The 20,907-nt window shown below is 49.9% G+C and overlaps 1 long non-coding RNA gene across 1 annotated transcript; it reads left to right on the forward strand.

Annotated features, from left to right (window-relative positions):
* Window positions 1–214: 214 nt before the first annotated feature.
* On the forward strand, window positions 215–14,466 carry LOC106994870 (uncharacterized). Its single transcript, XR_001441559.3, has 3 exons — window positions 215–360; window positions 725–831; window positions 13,754–14,466. It is a non-coding gene; the product is annotated as an uncharacterized LOC106994870 (long non-coding RNA).
* Window positions 14,467–20,907: the final 6,441 nt, after the last annotated feature.

Genomic DNA, 20,907 nt, shown 5'->3' on the forward strand with positions numbered 1-20,907 from the left:
CTGGGCTCAAGTGATCCTCCTGCCTCGGCTTCCAAAAATGCTGGTATTACAGGCATGAGCTGCCACACTGGCCATCTTTCTAACATTCACTTCTTACCCAGGCCCTCTCCTCAATAGCCTCCCATGGCTCCCTATTGCTCTTGGGATAGAGTCCACACTCCCCCACCTGGCCTCTGAGCCCTTCGGGAGCTGCACCTGTTGCAAGTTATTTCCACCTGGCCCTTCTCACCCAACACCCGGGCACGTGGAAGAACGCGGAATTTCCGAGCACACTGGATTCTCTCTCTGTTTCTCAGGAAACGTGGATGGAATGAGGAGACGGACGGAATGAGGAGACAGACGGATGACCGAACGTGGCAGGTTTGTAATGACTTCAAAAACCCCATGTGATTAACAATAATTGTAGCCAGCATTTACTGAACATATTACCAGCCCCAGTGCTAATCTTCACAGCACCCCGGGGAGGTGGTCCTATTATTAGCTCGGCTTCATGGTTGAGGAAAGTGAGACTCACAGAGACTAAGCCTCCTGCCCGTCATCTCGCTATAGATCAGCAGCAGGAGGGACTCAAACACCAATCAACCCTGCGGTGCACACCCTCGGCCTCTTTGCTATTCGTACATGTTTGTGGGCCAGGAGCCAGGGGCGGGTGTAGGCCAAGGTTGCTGACTTCTCTTCTTTCCATACAAACACAACACACATTTCCTGGGGACTTTTTATGCAGAGGCCTGAGCTGAGGCTGGGTGCTGGGAGACCACGGACAGACTCTGTCCCTGCTCCGGAGGTGCCTGGAAGGTTCCGTGAACCAGGATGCCGCCGTTACGAAGCAAGGTATGCCTCTTCCCAAAGGTGACCAAGAGGGGCCTAGAAGTGGCTCTGAGCCATCCTGACGGGAAAGTGGGTAGGTGAGGAAGGGTTTCAGAGACCTGGCGGATGAGTAAATTAACAGTAGCAAGAGAGGTCAGGCCAGTGGTGACTGGGGTTCAAATTGAAACAAGATTGATTAAAAAATGATTGAGGGCTGGGGTGGTGGCTCATGCCTGTCATCCCAGCACTTTGGGAGGCTGAGGCGAGTGGATCACCTGAGGTCAGGAGTTCCAGATCAGCCTGGCCAACATGGAGAAAACCCGTCTCTACTAAAGATACAAAAATTAGCTGGGCGTGGTGACGGGCACCTGAAGTCCCAGCTGCTTGGGAGGCTGAGGCAGGAGAATCGCTTGAACCCGGGAGGCGGAGCTTGCAGTGAGCCGAGATCATGCAACTGCACTCCAGCCTGGGTGATAGAGCGAGACTCTGTCTCAAAATAAATTAATTAATTTAATTAAATTAAAAATAATAAATAGCGATTGGACACCTACCTGCTACCATGCTGGACTTAAGCATTGCTGCAGCATCTGGGGCACACCTCAAAGCAAAGCCAACTCCAGCCCTCAGGAGGGTCTGCAGAGACAGGAAGCAGATCTGTGCCTGCCTAGGGCGTGGGGGGCAGGAGGCGAGTACTGGGGGGCTATTGCTAAGGGGTACAATGATTCTTTTGGGGGTGATGAAAAATGTTTTAAAATTGTGTTAGGCCGGGTGCAGTGGTTCACGCCTGTAATCCCAGAGCTTAGAGAGGCCGAGGCGGGCGGATCACGAGGTCGGGAGTTCGAGACTGGCCTGTCCAACATGGTAAAGCCCCGTCTCTACTAAAACTACAAGAAATTAGCCAGGCGTGGTGGCAGGTGCCTGTAATCCCAGCTACTTGGGGGCATGAGGCAGGAGAATTGCTTGAATCCGGGAGACGGAGATTGCAGTGAGCCAAGACTGTGCCACAGCACTCCAGCCTGGGCAACAGAGTGAGACTCCATCTCAAAAAAAAAAAAAGAAAAAGAAAAATTAGCCAGGTGTGATCGTGCACCCCTGTAATCCCAGCTACTCAGGAGGCTGAGGTGGGAAAAACACGTGAAGCTGGGAGGTGGAGGTTGCAGTGAGCCAAGATCACACCAGTGAACTCCAGCCTGGGCAACATAATAAGAAGACCCTGTCCAAAAAAAAAAAGATTGTGTTGATGGTTGCACAAACTCTACATGGCGAATTTTATGGTATATGAAATATATCTCAATAATGCTATTAAAAAAATATTTGGCCTGGCCGGGCGCGGTGGCTCAAGCCTGTAATCCCAGCACTTTGGGAGGCCGAGACGGGCGGATCACGAGGTCAGGAGATTGAGACCATCCTGGCTAACCCGGTGAAACCCTGTCTCTACTAAAAAATACAAAAAAAAAACTAGCCGGGCGAAGTGGCGGGTGCCTGTAGTCCCAGCTACTCGGGAGGCTGAGGCAGGAGAATGGCGTGAACCCGAGAGGAGGAGCTTGCAGTGAGCTGAGATCCGGCCACTGCACTCCAGCCTGGGTGACAGAGCGAGACTCCGTCTCAAAAAAAAAAGAAAAAAAAAAATATTTGGCCTATAGCCAGGCATGGATTACAGTGCCTGTAATCCCAGCTATCGGAGAGGCTGAGGCCGGAGAATCACTTGAGCCCAGGAGCTGGAGGCTGCAGTGAGCTCAGACTGCGTCACTGCACTCCAGCCTGGGCAACACAGAGAAACTCTGTCTCAAAAAAAAAAAAAAAAAAAAAAAAAATTGGCCTTGTGGAACCTGCATTTTAGGGAGTGAGGGACCGCAGCAAACACAGCCTGTGAGATGCCCAGATCATTTTAAATTTTATTTATCTTTTGGAAGCAGGATCTCACTCTGTCACCCAGACTGGAGTGCAGTGGCATGATCAGAGTGCACTACAGCCCTGACCTCCCGGGTTTAAGTGATCTTCCTGCCTTAGCCTCCTGAGTAGCTGGGACTACACAGACATGACACCATGCTCAGCTGGTTTTTTTTTTCCTTTCTTTCTTTTTTTTTTTGTAAAGACAGGCGGACGCTCACTCTGTTGCCCAGGCTGGTCTTGAACTCCTGTGCTCAAACGATCCTCCTGCCTTGGCCTCCCAAAGTGCTGGGATTATAGGTGTGAGCTATCACATCAGGCCTATTTTTAACTTTTAACGTCCCCTCCTGTATAGAAGAACTATTTTCAATAATCGTCATGTAATAATCACCTGCATCTTTTTCTTGACTGCTGGCGGGGGCGGTTCTTCCTTTTTTTTTTTTTAATTGATAGACTTTATTTTTTAGAGCAGTTTTAGGTTCACAGCAATATTGAGGAGAAGGTACAAAGGTCTTTTTTTTTTGAGACAGAGTCTCGCTGTGTCACCCAGGCTGGAGTGCAGTGGCACCATCTCAGCTCACTGCAGCCTCCGCCTCCCCGGTTCAAGTGATTCTCCTGCCTCAGCCTCCCAAGTAGCTGGGATTACAGGCGCCCGCCACCACGCCCAGCTAACTTTTGTATTTTTAGTAGAGACGGGGTTTCGTCATGTTGGCCAGGCTGGTCTCGAACTCCTGACCTCAGGTGATCTGCCTGCCTCAGCCTCCCAAAGTGCTGGGATTACAGGCGTGCGCTACGGCGCCCGGCCAGAAGGTACACAGTTCTTTCTTCTCTACTCCCTGCCCCTCCCCAACAGCCTCTGCCGCTACCAACATCCCTACCAGGGTGGTGCATGGGACACACCATTGTCACCCACAGTTCGCCGTGTACATGAGGACTCGCTCCTGGTTCGTGAAGTTGTACGTCCTGTGGTTTTAGACAAATGTGTAATGACACGTCCCCATCACTATAGAATCACACAGAATATCACAGTTTTACTGCCCTAAATATCTCCTGCGCTCCACCTCCTCATCCCTCTCTCCCTCCTAGCTCCCACCAACCACTGATCTTTTTTCTCTCTCTGTAGTTTTCTTTTCCAGAACCTCATATTGTTGGAATCAAACAGTGTGCAGGCTTTCCGGATTAGCTTCTTTCACTTAGAAACATGCGTTTAAGTTCTCGCCGTGTCTTTTTACAGCTCGGTAGCTCTTTTTTTTTTTTTTTTTTTTTTTTTCAGTAAAACGTTGCATTGTCATCTCATATATTTTCATTGCTTAATAATATTCCATTGTGTGGATGGACCACGGCTTATCCCTTCATGTATTGAAGGACATCTTGGTTACTTTCTTTTTTTTTTGATACGGAGTCTCACTCTGTCGCCCAGGCTGGAGTGCAGTGGTACGATCTCGGCTCACTGCAACCTCCACCTCCCAGATTCAAGCGATTCTCCTGCCTCAGCCTCCCGAGTAGCTGGGATTACAGCCATGCACCACTATGCCCGGTTAATTTTTGTATTTTTAGTAGAGATGGAGTTTCACCATGTTGGCCAGGCTCGTCTCGAACTCCTGGCCTCGTGATCTGCCCATCTTGGACTCCCAAAGTGCTGGAATTACACGCGTGAGCCACTGCACCCGGTCGGTTACTTTCAAGTTTTAGCAATTATGAATAAAGTTGCTGTAGACATTCACATGTGGGGTTTGTGTGGAACTACGTTTTCAACTCATTTGAGTAAATGTCAGTAACAGTAATTGCTGAATTCCAGTTTATGTATTTATTTATATATTTTTTGACACAGAGTCTTGCTCTGTCACCCAGGCTGGAGTACAGTGGCATAGTCTCAGGTCACTGCAGCCTCTGCCTTCTGGATTCAAGCGATTCTCCTGCCTCAGCCTCCCAAGTAGCTGGGATTGCAGCACACGCCACCACACCTGGCTAATTTTTGTATTTTTAGTAGAGACGGTTTTGCTATGTTGGCCAGGCTGGTCTCCAACTCTCGACCTCGGGTGATCCACCTGCCTTGGCCTCTCGAAGTGCTGGGATTACAGGCGTGAGCCACTGTGTCCAGCCTGCATTGTGTTTTAAGAATATGTTTAGTTTCAACTGGGTGCAGTGGCTCATACCTGTAATCCCAGCACTTTGTGAGGCCAAGGCAGGTGGATCACCTGAGGTCGGGAGTTCGAGACCAGCCTGATCAACATTGAGAAACCCCGTCTCTACTAAAAATAGAAAAAATTAGCCAGGCGTGATGGTGCACACCTGTAATCCCAGCTACTCAGGAGGCTGAGGCAGGAGAATCGCTTGAACCCAGGAGGCGGAGGTTGCAGTGAGCCAAGATTGCACCATTGCACTCCAACAAGAGTGAAACTCCATCTCAAAAAAAAAAGAATATGTTTAGTTTAGTTTCATAAGAATCTCTCCTATATATAACAAAACAATTTTCAGTTATCATTTGTCATCCACGTCTTTTATTATTTTTCGGTTTAGAACAATTAGAGACTTAAAAGAAGAATATATTTCAATTTTATATACATGTAAACCTATATTCCTATACATATATGTGTGTATATTTAAAACTTAGTGGTAACAGGGCTGGGCGCGGTGGCTCACACCTGTAATCCCAGCACTTTGGGAGGCTGAGGCAGGCGGATCACGAGGTCAGGAGATCGAGACCATCCTGGCTAACACAGTGAAACTAAAATACTCTCTACTAAAAATACAAAAAACATTAGCTGGGCGTGGTGGCAGGTGCCTGGGGTCCCAGCTACTCGGGAGGCTGAGGCAGGAGAATGGCATGAACCCGGGAGGTGGAGCTTGCAGTGAGCCGAGATCGCGCCACTGCACTCCAGCCTGGGCGACAGAGTGAGTCTCTGTCTCACACAAAAAAAACAAACAAACAAGCAAAACAAACAAACAAAAAAACTTAGTGGTAACAGCAGCAGCAGATGTTTAGTGGTGCAATTATAGCTCACTGCAGCTTCGACCTCGGGGGTTCAAGTAATCCTCCCACCTCAGTCTCCCAAAGTAGCTGGGACTACAGGTGAATACCACCACCAACCACACATGGCTACATTTCTTTCTTTCTTTCCTTTCTTTCTTTCTCTCTCTCTCTCTCTTTCTGTCTTTCTTTCTTTCCCTTCCTTCCTTCCTTCCTTCCTTTCTTTTTTTCTTTTTTTCTTTCTTTCCTCTTTCTTTTTTCAGAGATGCAGTCTCACCAGATCTCAAACTCCTAGGCTCAAGCAATCCTCCTGCCTTTTCCTCACAAAATGCTGGTATTACAGGTGTGAGCCAGCACACCTGACTGCCAGTTATTATTATTTAACAATGAAACAACAATAGTGGGGTGGCTAAAAGTATAAACTCTAGAGCCAGGCTATCTGGCTTTACCCCCCATCCCTGCTACTTACGGGCCTTGGACAAACATCTCTGCCTCTCTGTGCCTCCATTTCCTCATCTGTAAAATAGGGATAATAACAGTATATATCACCTAGGCTTGTTACAGAAATTGAATGGGTTAATACATGTGGATTAGTTTCTACTGCTGAAGTTACCCTCGAAACTTAGCTACTCAAAACAACACCCATTTCTCATCATTTCTCTGGGTCAGGAGGCTGGACCCAGCTCAGCTGGGTCCTCTGTTTCAGGGACTTTCATGAGCCTGCCATCAAGGCATCAGCTAGGCTGAGGTCTCATCCGAAGGCTCAACTGGAAAGATCTGCTTCCAGACTCACTCCTGTCTTGGCTAGAGTTGGTTTCTCACAGGCTATTGGACTGGGGGTCTCTGTTGCTTGCAGGCTGTTGGATAGAGAGCACCCTCAGTTCCTTACCCCATGGGCTGCTCTACAGGGCAGTTGCCAGCATGGCGGCTGGCCCCATCAAAGACCGGAAGCCAAGCCAAAAAGAGAAAGTGGGGGTGAGGGTGGGAAGAGAGAGAGAAACAAGACAGGAATCACAGTATTTTGTAACCTAATCTTGAGAGTGACATCCCGTCACTTTTCCCCTATTCCATTAAAAGTCACTATGTCCAGTTCATATTTAGAGGAAGGGGATTACTTAAAAGTGTGAGCACTGGGCGGGAGGGATCATTGGGGGACTTTTCAGAAGCCTCGCACTGCTACATATAAAAGACTTAGGGCCAGGTATGGTGGCTCATGCCTGTGACCCCAGAACTTTGGGAGGCCAAGGTTGGAGGACTGCTTGAATCCAGGAGTTCAAGACCAGCCTGAGCAACATAGTGAGACATTGTCTCTACTAAAAAAAATTTAAAAATTAGCTGGGTATGGTGGTCCTTGCCTTTAGTCCCAGTTATTTGGGAGGCTAAGGTGGGAGGATTGCTTAAGCCCAGAAGTTTGAGGCTGTAGTGAGCTATGATTGCATCACTGCACTCCAGCCTGGGCAACAGAGTGAGATTCTGTCTCTGGAAGATATATATATGTTGAAATCCTAACCCTCAGTACGACAGAATGTGGCCTTATTTGGAAATCAGGTTGTTTTGATGAAATTAGTTAATATGAGGCCGTCCTGGAGAGGAGGAATCCTACTCTAGTATGACTGCTGTTCATATATACACAGGGGAAATTTGGACACAGATTCCCACATAGGGAAGATGCCTGTGTTGATGAAGGCCGAGGCTGAGGTGGTGCAGCCACAGGCCAAGGGATGCCAAGGGTGGTTGGTGACACCCTGGGCAACATAGTGAGACCCCATCTCTATAAAACATCAAAAAATTAGCCGGGCATGGCGGTACTTGCCTGTAATCCCAGCTACTCGGGAGGCTAAGGTGGGAGGATCGCTTGAGCCCAGGAGGTTGAGGTTGCAATGAGCCAAGATCGCACCGCTGCACTCCAGTCTGGGTGACAGAGCTAGACCCTGTCTCAAACAAACAAATAGACAGATTGCTGGCAACCATTGGATGCTAGGGAGAAGCAAGGAAGCACCCCCACGGCAAGGCTGTTCAACCTGCAGCCCTCAGGCCACATGCGGCCTGGGACAGTTTTGAATGTGGCCTAACACAAATTCGTAAACTTTCTTAAAACATTATGAGATTTTTCTTTTTGCATTTTTGCATTTATTTATTAGTTCATCAGTTATTTTAAGTGTTAATGTACTTTATGTGTGGCCCAAGACAATTCTTCCACTGTGGCCCAAGGAAGCTGCAAGCTTGGACACCCCTCCCATACGGGCTTCAGACAGAGTGTGGTCCTGCTGACATCTTGGTCTCAAACTTCCAGCCCCCAGAGCCCTGGGACAGCATCCTTCTGTGGTTTGGTTTGTTGTTGGTGGTGGTGGGGTTTTTTTTGTTTGTTTGTTTGTTTTGTACAAAGTTTCACTCGTTGGCCAGACTGGAGTGCAATGGCACGATCTTGGCTCACTGCAACCTCTGCCTCCTGGGGTCAAGTGATTCTCCTGCCTCAGCCTCCCAAGTGGCTGGGATTACAGAGGCCCACCACCACACCCGGCTAATGTTTTAGTAGAGACGAGGTTTTACTGTGTTGGCCGGGCTGGTCTCGAACTCCTGACCTCAGGTGATCCACCTGCCCTGGCCTCCCAAAGTGCTGGGATGACAGGCGTGAGCCGCCGCGCCCGGCCTTCTGTGGTTTTAAGCCACACGGTTTGTGGTACGTTGCTGCTGCAGCCCCAGGAAGCGAACACGGACGGACGGACTTGAGAGAATTAAACAGATAAAGAAACCAACTTACGCTGATGGCGTGTGCCAGGAAGGAAACAAAACGGAGAGACTGTTTCCATCCTCCACACTGGGAAACACACGACCACAAACCCAGCCGCCTCAAACAGTACCCATTCATCCACTCCCAGCTTCGCGGGCCAGGGGTCTGGCACCGCATGTCTGGGGGCTCTGCTGGGGTCTCACCAGACTGAAATCGAGGTGTTGGCTGGACTGAGTTCTCTCTGGAGCTCGGGACTGTCTTCCAAGCTCCCTCAGGCTATGGCAGGGTTCAGTGCCCCGTGGTGGTGGGACGAAGGTTCCCACGCCCTGGCTGGCTGTGGCTGGAATCCGCTGACTGCGTTGCTTGCCACATGGCCTTCGCCACCTGCGAAACCAGCAGTGATGAATTCTGCCTCACAGGTGCTTCAGGAAGAGGCTCATTCCTTTTAAGGGGTCACCTGATTAGGCCAGGCCCACCGAAGAGTGTCTCCCTATTTTCAAGTCAGCCGATTTGGAATCTTATTTATTATTATTATTATTATTATTATTATTATTATTATTATTATTTAGAGATGGCAGAGTCTCACTTTGTTGCCTAGGCTGATCTCAAACTCTAGGCTCAAGCGATCCTATTGTCTTGGCCTCCCAAAGCACTGGGATTCCAGGCCTGAGCTTGGAACCTTTTTTTTTTTTCCCCCCGAGGTAAAGTCTCATTCTGTCGCCCAGGCTGGAGTGCGGTGGTGCGATCTTGGCTCACTGCAACCTCCGCCTCCCAGGTTCAAGCGATTCTCTTGCCTCAGCCTCCTGAGTAGCTGGGACTACAGGCGCCGCCACCAGGCCCGGCTAATTTTTGTATTTTTAGTAGAGATGGGGTTTCACCATGTTGGCCAGGCTGGTCTCAAACTCCTGACCTCAAGCGACCTCCCCGCCTTGGCCTCCCAAAGCGCTGGGATTCCAGGCCTGAGCCACCGCGCCCCACCTGAACTTGGAACGTTAATTCTACCTGGGGTAACTCTGCACCTAGAGCAGCATCTGACTGAAGGGCTGGGAGTGGGTATGTGAGTACCTGGGGAACAGGGGTCTTGAGGACCCTCTTAGAATGGTGCCCACAGCAGGGACTGATAGAGAGAGAGCTGGTTCTGGGAGGAGTTGGGAAGGTCGTGGGGGTGTATGTAAAGGGAGGCCTGAAACCAAGGGCGGGAGGTCATCCCAGGCAAAGAGAGTTGTCCGTGAGAGGCCGAAGAGGAGAGCGCGTGGCCTGTGCTGGGAACCGACAGAGTGGTGGAGATTAAAGGAGTGAATGATGTGTGTGGAGTGGCTGGCACTGGTGAGCGGGTGAGATAATAAATAGCAGTGGGGTTATTATCCCACTGTCGGAAGGCTGGAGGCCACCCAACTGCCTCGCTCCCGCGCTCCGGGTCTCTGTCTGCCCAGGGCTCGCTCTCCCTCTCTCTGTCTCTCTCTCCCTCTCTATCTCCTCTGTCTGTCTCTCTTCCCATCCCTCTGTCTCTCCCCGCCTTTCTCTCCCTCCTCCCACTGTCTCTCTGGGTGTTTCTGCCTCTCTCTCTCTCCCTCCTCCCACTGTCTCTCTGGGTGTTTCTGCCTCTCTCTCTCTCCCTCCTCCCACTGTCTCTCTGGGTGTTTCTGCCTCTCTCTCTCTCCCTCTCTGCCCCCTGTCTCCCCCTCACTGCCCCCTCTATCTCCCCTCTCTGCCCCCTCTATCTCCCCTCACTGCCCCCTCTATCTCCCCTCACTGCCCCCTCTATCTCCCCTCTCTGCCCCCTCTATCTCCCCTCACTGCCCCCTCTATCTCCCCTCTCTGCCCCCTCTATCTCCCCTCACTGCCCCCTCTATCTCCCCTCACTGCCCCCTCTATCTCCCCTCACTGCCCCCTCTATCTCCCCTCTCTGCCCCCTCTATCTCCCCTCTCTGCCCCCTCTATCTCCCCTCACTGCCCCCTCTATCTCCCCTCACTGCCCCCTCTTTCTCCCCCTCACTGCCCCCTCTTTCTCCCCCTCACTGCCCCCTCTATCTCCCCTCTCTGCCCCCTCTGTCTCCCCCTCTCTCCCCCCTCAGTCTCTCTCTCTCTGCCCCCTCTATCTCCCCTCACTGCCCCCTCTATCTCCCCTCACTGCCCCCTCTATCTCCCCTCACTGCCCCCTCTATCTCCCCTCACTGCCCCCTCTTTCTCCCCCTCACTGCCCCCTCTATCTCCCCTCACTGCCCCCTCTTTCTCCCCCTCACTGCCCCCTCTTTCTCCCCCTCACTGCCCCCTCTATCTCCCCTCTCTGCCCCCTCTGTCTCCCCCTCTCTCCCCCCTCAGTCTCTCTCTCTCTGCCCCCTCTATCTCCCCTCACTGCCCCCTCTATCTCCCCTCACTGCCCCCTCTATCTCCCCTCACTGCCCCCTCTATCTCCCCTCACTGCCCCCTCTTTCTCCCCCTCACTGCCCCCTCTATCTCCCCTCACTGCCCCCTCTATCTCCCCTCACTGCCCCCTCTATCTCCCCTCACTGCCCCCTCTATCTCCCCTCACTGCCCCCTCTATCTCCCCTCACTGCCCCCTCTTTCTCCCCCTCACTGCCCTCTCTGTCTCCCCCTCTCTGCCCCCTCTATCTCTCTCTTCCCCCTCTATCTCCCCTCACTGCCCTCTCTATCTCCCCTCACTGCCCCCTCTATCTCCCCTCACTGCCCCCTCTATCTCCCCTCACTGCCCCCTCTATCTCCCCTCACTGCCCCCTCTATCTCCCCTCACTGCCCCCTCTATCTCCCCCTCTCTGCCCCCTCTATCTCTCTCTTCCCCCTCTGTCTCTCTCTTCCCCCTCTGTCTCTCTCTCCCTCCTACGGTGTGTGACCTTGGGTGGGTCCCTCTCCTCTCCCTGGTTCCTCATCTGCTTCCATGACTGCCCCCTCCCTCCCTGAGCCCAGAGAGCTGATGCCTGGGGAGGGCCCAGCCTGGACGAAGGCCCAGCGGCGGGAGGAGCCTGGGTTGGGAGCCGGGAGCAGTGGGGCGAACGGCAGCAAATATTTATGGAGCCAGGTCTGTGCCAGGCTCAGGGCTGGGCGTGGTGAGATAAAGGGGCTGGGGGAGGCGCCCAGTCTTGGCCTCCAACCCGCTTGCCCCAGGGAGGCCGGGAGCCTGGCAGGGGGAGGCGTCCGGGAAGGAGGGCTGGACGCTGGGGTCACACAGGCTGGGGTCACACAGGCAGGGGTCACACAGGCTGGGGTCACACAGACAGGGGTCACACAGGCTGGGGTCACACAGGCAGGGGTCACACAGGCAGGGGTCCCCGTGGAGAGTGGTTCACACTTGGCAGGTCAGCTCCAGCCTCGTTGGTATGAAGCTTCCTCCCACCCAGAAGCCCCAAGTGCCCTCGCTGCGGTGGCACCTCCAGGCTCCCCTTGGGCACCAATCTGTGTTTTGTTGATAGCGCCTGACGTGGAAAGAGGTGGGCGTCAAGGAAGCAAGTCATATGGAATTGGACCGGAATACACATTATCGAATAAGTATCTGTGAGTCCACACTGATACAAACAAATATGCGGATGAGGCCGGGCATATTGGCTCACGCCTGTAATCCCAGCACTTTGAGAGACTGAGCCGGGAGGCTCACCTGAGGTCAGAAGTTCCAGATCATCCTGACCAACGTAGTGAGACCCCCGTCTCTACTAAAAGTACAAAAATTAGCTGGGCGTGGTGGCGGGCACCTGTAATCCCAGCTACTCGGGAAGCTGAAGCAAGAGAATCACTTGAGCCCAGGAGGCAGAGGTTGCAGTAAGCCGAGATCGCGCCACTGCACTCCAGCCTGGGAGACAGAGCAAGACTCTGCAGAAAAGAAAGAACAAACGAAAGAAAAAGAAAGGAAGGAAGGAAGGAAAAGAAAGAAAGAAACAGATGAGTGAGTTAGCAGGGAAAGGTGAAATAACACATCTCTCTTATAGAAGAATTTTTTTTTTTTTTTTTTGAGACAGAGTCTTGCTCTATCCCCCAAGCTGGAGTGCAGTGGTACGATCTCTGCTCACTGCAACCTCTGCCTCCTGGGTTCAAGCGATTCTCCTGCCTCAGCCTCCCGAGTAGCTGGGACTACAGGCGCCCACCCCTACGTCCGGATAATTTTTTATGTTTTTAGTAGAGACGGGGTTTCACCATATTGGCCAGGCTGGCCTTGAACTCCTGACCTTGTGATCCACCCGCCTCGGCCTCCCAAAGTGCTGGGATTACAGGCATGAGCCACCGCACCCAGCCGTATTCTTAAGAACTATCAAATCTAAATCTACTCCCCCATCCTGAAGAAGGGAGCTTAATCCCCCCCCCCACAGCCCAAATTCCCCCTGGGCTGCACTTAGTGGCTTGTTTACAAAGACTAGAGTTTGGAAAGGGGAAGGAAGTGGGGTCACGTACCGTGGGGATAGCTGGCCAGGTGACCAGGGTTACTAGCAGCATGGGTGAGAAGACGAGAACACGTACCTCCTGATAGGAGGCGAACAGAAGGGTTTTTTGTTTTTCTTTTTCATATTAAAAAACTTTTTTTGGCTGGGCACAGTGGCTCATGCCTGTAATCCGAGCAGTTTGGGAGGCCAAGGCGGGTAGATCGCCTGAAGTCAAGAGTTCAAAACCAGCCTGGTTAACATGGTGAAACCCCGTCTGTACTAAAAATATAAAAGCTGCACGTGGTGGCGGGCACCTGTGATCCCAGCTACTTATGAGGCTGATGCAGGGGAATCACTTGAACCCGGGAGGCGGAGGTTGCAGTGAGCTGAGATCAGCACTGCAGCCTGGGCAACAAGAGTGAAACTCCATCTCAATTAAAACAATGTTATTTTGAAGAGATAGGGTCTCACTATGTTGCCCAGAATGGTTCTCTAACTCCCGGGTTCAAGCGATCCTTCCCCCTCAGCCTACGAAATAGCTGGAATTACAGGTGTATGCCCCCAGGCCTGGCTAATTTTTAATTCTTAAATTTTTTTGGTAGACGTGGGGTCTTGCTATGTTGCCCAGGTGGTCTCAAACTCCTGGCCTCAAGCAATCCACCCAACTCAGCCTCCCAAAGTGCTGGGATTACAGGTGTGAGCTACCACGCCTGGCCCAGAGGGACATTTTGTGTGTGTAGCTGTCATCCCAGCTACACGGGAAGTTGAGGCAGGAGAATCGCTTGAGCCCGGGGGTTGGAGGTTACAGTGAGCCGGGATCACGCCACTGCACTCCAGCCTGGGCAACAAAGCGAGACTCCGTCTCAAAAAAAAAAGAGGTTTTATTTTGCGTTTTTGTTACTTATTTATTCATTTATTTATTAGTTCATCAGCTGTTAGTGTATTTTATGTGTGATCTGAGACAATTCTTCTTCCAATGTGACCCAGGGAAGCCACAAGTTTGGACACCCCTGCCCTACAGGCTTCAGAGGTGGTGTGGCCCTACCAACATCTGGATCTCAGACGTGCAGCCCCAGATCCCTGGGACAGCACACTTCTGTGGTCTGCTTCGCCAGGACTGCTCAAAATGTCAAAGTCCTCAAAACGAGGCAAGTCTGAGAAACAGTGGCAGACAGTAAGAGATTAAGGAGGCATGACGGTGAGACGCCATGTGGCATCCTGGTGGGATCCTGAACGGAACAAGGACATGCGCGACATCTGAGTAAAATGACATTTGTGCTGTACTAGTGTTTGTTTCTTGGTTCTGACAGATGTGCCACGGTAATGGGAGACGAGAGCGTTTGGGGAAGTTGGGTGAGGGGTCTATAGCAACTCTACTGTCATTCACTGCAGCTCTACTATCATGTCTTAAATGTTTCTAAACAAAAAAGTTTATGTAAAAAAGCAAACCAGGTGGGCTTGTGGGTACTTTTGCCACACTCCCCACTAGACTATTTACACAGAAGCCAGGGAGAATCTGTTACATCAGAGGAGGGGAGTTTGTGCTATTCAGGTGTATGTCTGTCAAAATTTATCAAATGGTAACATGGGAAATGTGGCATTTCCCTGCATTTTAATTTTACTCATGGCGAGAAGCTTAAATATTTGATATTTTGTTATGTTATGCATGCTAATAAAACATCGAGCAAAAAAGAAAAAAAGTTTTTAAAAAGCCAACGAAAAAAATGTTAGGCATGTTGAAGTGTTTAGGAGTGAAGTGAGCTGGTATTTGCAAGTTACTTTGATAATTGCAAGTTGCATAGAGAAAGATGAATATACGAGAACTCTGTGCTTTCTGTTCAATTTTGCTATGAACCTAAAACTTCTCTAAAAAATAAAGTGTATTAATTTTATAAAGATGGATGATGGATGAATCAACGATGGATGAATGGATGGATGATGGATGAATGGATGGGTGAATGGTTGGATGGGTGGATGGGTGAGTGGATGGATGGATGATGGATGGATGATGGATGGATGAATGGATGGATGGATGGACAGATGGACAGATGGATAAATGAATGAATGGATGGATGGGTGAATGGATAGATGGATAGGTGAATGGATGATGGATGAATGAATACATAATGGATGATGGATGAATGGGTGGATGGATGGATGGATGGATGAATGGATGGATAAATGGGTGGATAAATGGATGGATGCATAGATGGGTGGATGATGGATGGATAGGCAAATGGATGATGGATGAATGGGTGGATGGGTGAATAAATGAATGGATGGATGGATGGGTGGGTGAATGGATGAATAAGTGGATGGATTATGGATGGATGTATAGATGGATGGCTGATGGATAAATGGGTGAATGGATGAATGGATGATGGATGGATGGGTGAATGGATGGATGGATGGATGTGTGGATGGATGGGTTCATGGATGGATGGGATGGATGAATGTAGAGAATGGGTACATAGGCATTCACTGCACAATTATTTTTATTTCCTTATGTTTTTATATTTTTATAATAACATGCTAAAAGGGAGGAATGTCAAATCCTGTCAGCCTCTGCATGAATTCCTCCAAGACTCCCATCTGATTTCGATCAGAAATTGGGTCCTCATGACTATCTACCCAATCTTGTACCCCATCACCTCTTCGATCTCCTCTCCCATTGCTCCCTCTTTTGCTCACTCACTCCTCTCCAGCCATGCTGGCCCCTCTGCTCTCTGAACACTCCAGCTATGTCCCCTGCTCAGAACTTTTGCATCAGATGTGCCCTTCCTCTGGGACACATCCCAGTTATCTGCACTGCTCTCTCCTCCAGTTCTTGGTCTACACACCTGCAGTCCCTACGTGCCCTGTCTTGCATTGTCTTTCTCCATAGCATTTCTCTTTTCTCTAAGATGTTTTATAATTTACTTTCTTGCTATGTTTTCTTGCCTGACTTCCCTCACTAGAATAGAAGCCCCACCTAAGGAGGGATTTATCTGTTTTGTTAACCAATGAATAAGCTGCACCTAGGACAGTGCCTGGCACATAGTAGTGAGTCAGTAATGAGTTTTAGGATGAGTGAATGGAAGACTGAATGAGGCAGGGTGCGGTGGCTCACGCCTTTAATCCCAGTACTTTGGGAGGCTGATGCGGGCAGATCACCTGAGGTCAGGAGTTCAAGAACAGCCTGGCCAACGTGGTGAAACCCCGTCTCTACTAAAAATTAAAAAATTAGCCAGGACTGGTGGTGCACACCTGTAATCTTAGCTACTCAGGAAGCTGAGGCATGAGAGTCGCTTGAAGCCAGGAGGCAGAGGTTGCAGTGAGCCGAGATCGTGCCACTGTACTCCAGCCTGGGTGACAGAGTGAGACTCCAACTCAAAAAAAAAAAAAAGAAAAAGACTGAATGGGGTAAGGATGAAGCATTGTGTAAAGTTTAAAAGCACAGGCTTTGTAGTCACAATGCCTGGGGTCAAATCTAGCATGGTACTTACTAGCTGTGTGGCCTTGGCTAATCCATTTCACCTTTTTGTACTTAAGTTTTCTCAGGAAAACAGGGCCTGCCGGAAACCCTCATAATCGCTAGTGGGCTGTAAATGGTACAGCCACTTTGGGAAACAGTCTGGCACTTTCTTAAAAAGTGAATCACATACTTCCCACACAGCCTAGCAATTCTGCTCCTAGAAATCTGCCCCATAGAAATGAAAACATGCTCCCACACAAAGGCCTGTTGCAGGGCGTGGTGCCTCAGGCCTATAATCCCAGAACTTTGGGAGGCCAAGGCAGGTGGATCACCAGCGGTCAGAAGTTCGAGACCAGCCTGGCCAACATGGTGAAAACCCATCTCTACTAAAAATACAAAAATTATCTGGGCGTGGTGGTGTGCCCCTGTAATCCCAGCTACTCGGGAGGCTGAGGTGGGAGAATTGCTTGAACTTCAGGGGCAGAGGCTGCAGTGAGATCCCATCAAAAAAAAAAAAAAAAAAAAAAGACTTCCACGTGCATGTTCACAACAGCGTTACTTAAACAGCCAAAGAGTAGAAGCAACCCAAACACCCATCAACGGATGAGAGGATAAATAATATGTGGTGTATCCATACAACGGAATATTATTCAGTCATAAAAAAGGAATGAAGAGTGTGGTGCAATGATGCACGCCTTTGATCCCAGCAGTTTGGGAGATCAAGGTGGGAGGATTGCTTGAGCCTAGGAGTTGAAGATCAGCTTGGGCAACATAGTGAGACCCCATCTCTACAAGAAATAAAAATATTAGCCAGGTGTGGTGGTGCACCCTGTGGTCCCAGCTACTCAGGAAACTGGGGAAGGGGGTGGATCACTTGAGGTTGAGGCTGCGATGAGCCATGATAGTGCCACTGGACTCTAGCCTGGGCAACAGAGTAAGACCTTGTCCCAACAACAGCAACAACAACTAAAAAGCAATTAAATACTGAACTGATACAATTTACAATGTGAATGGACCTTGAAGACATTATGCTAAGAGGACGAAGGCAGTCACCAAAGCTACATATGGCATATTCCATTTATAGGAAATGAAATGTCTAGAATAGGTTCATCCATAGAGACAAAATAGATTTGTGGTTGCCCAGAGCTGAGGGTGGGAATGGAAAACAACTATTAACAGGCACAGGATGTCTTTTTGGGGTGATCGAAATATTCTTTTTAAAAATTTTAATTCATCAATTTATTGATTATTATTATTATTATTTTTAGAGACAGGATCTTGTTCTGCGGCCTTGGCTGGAGTTCAGTGGTGTGATCATAGCTCACTGCCACCTTCAACTCCTGGGCTCAATCCTCCCACCTCAGTCTCCCAAGTAGCTGGGATTACAGGCACTCGCCACCAGGCCCAGTTTATTTTCGTTCAGTTTTGTAGCGATGAGGTCTTGCTTTGTTGTCCAGGCTGGTCTCAAACTCTTGGCTTCAAGTGATCCTGCCACCTCAGCTTCCCAAAGTGCAGGGATTACAGACCTGAGCCACCACACCCAGCCTGGAAATATCCTAAAATTGGATTGCAGTGATAGTTACACAACTCTGCACATTTATTAAAAATTATCAACCCGGAGCAGTGGCTCATGCCTGTAATCCCAGCACTTTGGGAGGCCGAGGTGGGTGGATCATGAGGTCGGGAGTTCAAGACCAGCCTGGCCAACATGGTGAAACCCCTACTTTAGTTGCTACTAAAAATAAATTTTAAAAAATTAGCCAGGCATGGTGGGGGGTGCCGGTAATCCCAGCTACTTGGGCGGCTGAGGCAGAGAATTGCTTGAACCAGGGAGGCGGAGGTTGCAGTGAGCCGAGATCACGCCACTGCACTTCATCCTGAGCAACAGAGCGAGGCTGTCTCAAAAAAAAAAAAAAAAAAAAAAATTATCGAATTGTATGACCAAATGGATGAAGTCTATTACATGTAAATGGTACCTCAATAAAGTTGTTCATGAAAAGCCAAAACAGAAAACAAATCCAATAATAGTATCTATTGTATGCAACTGTTGTGAGGATTAAATGGGCTAATCTATGTAGTACTCTTGAAACAGACATAGGGTGAATACTCAAGAAGTGGATTCCTATTTTTTTTTTTTTTTTTTTTTGAGACGTAGTCTCGCTCTGTTGCCCAGGCTGGAGTGCAGTGGTGCGATCTTGGCTCACTGCAAGCTCCGCCTCCCAGGTTCACGCCATTCTCCTGCCTCAGCCTCCTGAGTAGCTGGGACTACAGGCGCCCACTACCATGCCCGGCTAATTTTTTGTGTTTTTAGTTGAGACTGGGTTTCACTGTGTTAGCCAGGATGGTCTCGATCTCCTGATTTCGTGATCTGCCCGCCTTGGCCTCCCAAAGTGTTGGGATTACAGGCGTGAGCCACCGCGCCCGGCCAGTGGGTTCCTGTTATTAACAAATGTGGTTGCGATCACACGTGTAAAGTGTTCAGCAAATGAAAGACAAATGACAGGTCGTGTTCCCTACATAACCACAACTCCTTCAATAATCACCGTCTTTTGGTGACTTTATCATTCTCTGCGTCTGTCCCACGCATCTGGCCTCAGTTTTTCCACTTGCGCAATGAAAAACGTGGGCTCTATCTCTAAGGCCGTCTTCTCTTTGTCAACTGTATTTCGTTCTGAAAAGGTTTCTCTCTGAGGCAGCAGAGCTGCGATGGGAAAGGTGGGCAAACCCATAGGGCAGACAGAGGTGGGGCCCGTGGTTCCTGGAGACCAACATGTGTGTAGGAAGCGGCTTGAAAGTGGGCTGTGTGGTGGGAGCTGACGGGGAGGGTAAGATGGGCCTGGATAAGGGTTCGAGTACCAGGTGTGCCAATTTGTAACCATGATATCTTGGACAAGGGACGTTGTCTCTGCATCTGGAAAATGGGGAGGGGGGATTGTTTCCTGCCTCCCCGTGGAGCGGTGAGGATTCACTGAGATCATGTGTATACCAGCCAGGGAGAATAAGACCTAAAAGGATCAACAGCAATAACCAACAGCAACAACAGCTTTTTTTTTTTTTTTTTTTTCTAGTTCTGTCACCCAGGCTGGAGTTCTGTGGCACAATCTCGACTCACTGCAACCTCCACCTCCCAGGTTCAAGCGATTCTCCTGCCTCAGCCTCCCGAGTAGCTGGGACTACAGGCACACCCCACCATGCGCAGATAATTTTTGTAATTTTAGTAGAGACGGGGTTTCTCCATATTGGTCAGGCTGGTCTCGAACTCCTGACCTCAGGTGATCTGCTCACCTGGGCCTCCCAAAGTGCTGGGATTACAGGTGTGAGCCACCACGCCTGGCCACAGAGGTTGCGGTGATAATTTTTGTATTTTTAGTAGAGACAGGGTTTCACCATGTTGGCCAGGCTGGTCTCAAACTCCTGACCTGAGATGATCCACCCACCTCAGCCTCCCAAAGTGCTGGGATTACAGGTGTGAGCCACTGCGCCCAGCCGACAGCAACAACTACTTGCCAGGCCCAAGCACTGTCTTCAGCCCTTTCCACTAAGTAACTCATTTCATATGCAAGGTTCATTTCATAGTAGTGATTACTGAAGTAGGACAAATGGCTTCTTTGCTTTAAGCCCCAATTTGGCCCTTCTGTAAGTAGAGCTATATAATTCCCTCGTTTGATGGTTTTGTCCATGATATTGTATGGATCAGGTGTCTGGCCACGGTAGGCTCTCACTAAATAGGAGCCCACATTAGGATATGGTAATAGGGAGCCACTGATGGTTCCTGAGGAGGGAGTAGCTTTGATGTAATAAAAGCGGACTTCAGCCTCCCGTCTCCTCAACACTTGAGGCTTGGTTATAGTTTCTCATAGAATCTAGTTCTGTTGTTTCTTTGTTTTTGAGATGGAGTCTCGCTCCGTCACCCAGGCTGGAGTGCAGTGGTGTGATCTCTGCTCACTGCAAGCTCCGCCTGCTGGGTTCCCGCCATTCTCCTGCCTCAGCCTCCCGAGTAGCTGGGACTACAGGCGCCCGCCACCACGCCCGGCTAATTTTTTTGGTATTTTTAGTAGAGACGGGGTTTCACTGTGTTAGCCAGGACGGCTCTCCTGACCTTGATCTCCTGACCTCGTGATCCACCCACCTTGGCCTCCCAAAGTGCTGGTATTACAGGCGTGAGACACTGTCCCCAGCCAGGATCTAGTGGTTTTTTTTTTTGTTTTGTTTTTTGTTTTTTGAGACGGAGTCTCGCTCTGTTACCAGGCTGGAGTGCAGTGGCACCATCTCGGCTCACTGCAAGCTCTGCCCCCTGGGTTCATGCCATTCTTCCGCCTCAGCCTCCCGAGTAGCTGGGACTACAGGCGCCCGCCACCACGCCCGGCTAATTTTTTTTTGTGTGTGTATTTTTAGTAGAGACGGGGTTTCACAGTGTTTGCCAGGATGGTCTTGATCTCCTGACCTCATGATCCGCCCGCCTCGGCCTCCCAAAGTGCTGGGATTACAGGCGTGAGCCACCGCACCCGGCCAGGATCTAGTTCTTTGGGGAACCAATCTCATTTGGTAACCCTGATTTATTAGTGCCAATATTTGGTTATTGTTCATCTCCTCAGCTGGACTGTTGGTGTCAAGAGTGGTGTCATCATCCAGCGCTGGGCTTAAACTCAGTGATAAACAGTTGGGACAGGCCAGGTGCAGTAACTCA

Source organism: Macaca mulatta, chromosome 19 (assembly GCF_049350105.2).
Source record: "Macaca mulatta isolate MMU2019108-1 chromosome 19, T2T-MMU8v2.0, whole genome shotgun sequence".
Taxonomy (NCBI): domain Eukaryota; kingdom Metazoa; phylum Chordata; class Mammalia; order Primates; family Cercopithecidae; genus Macaca; species Macaca mulatta.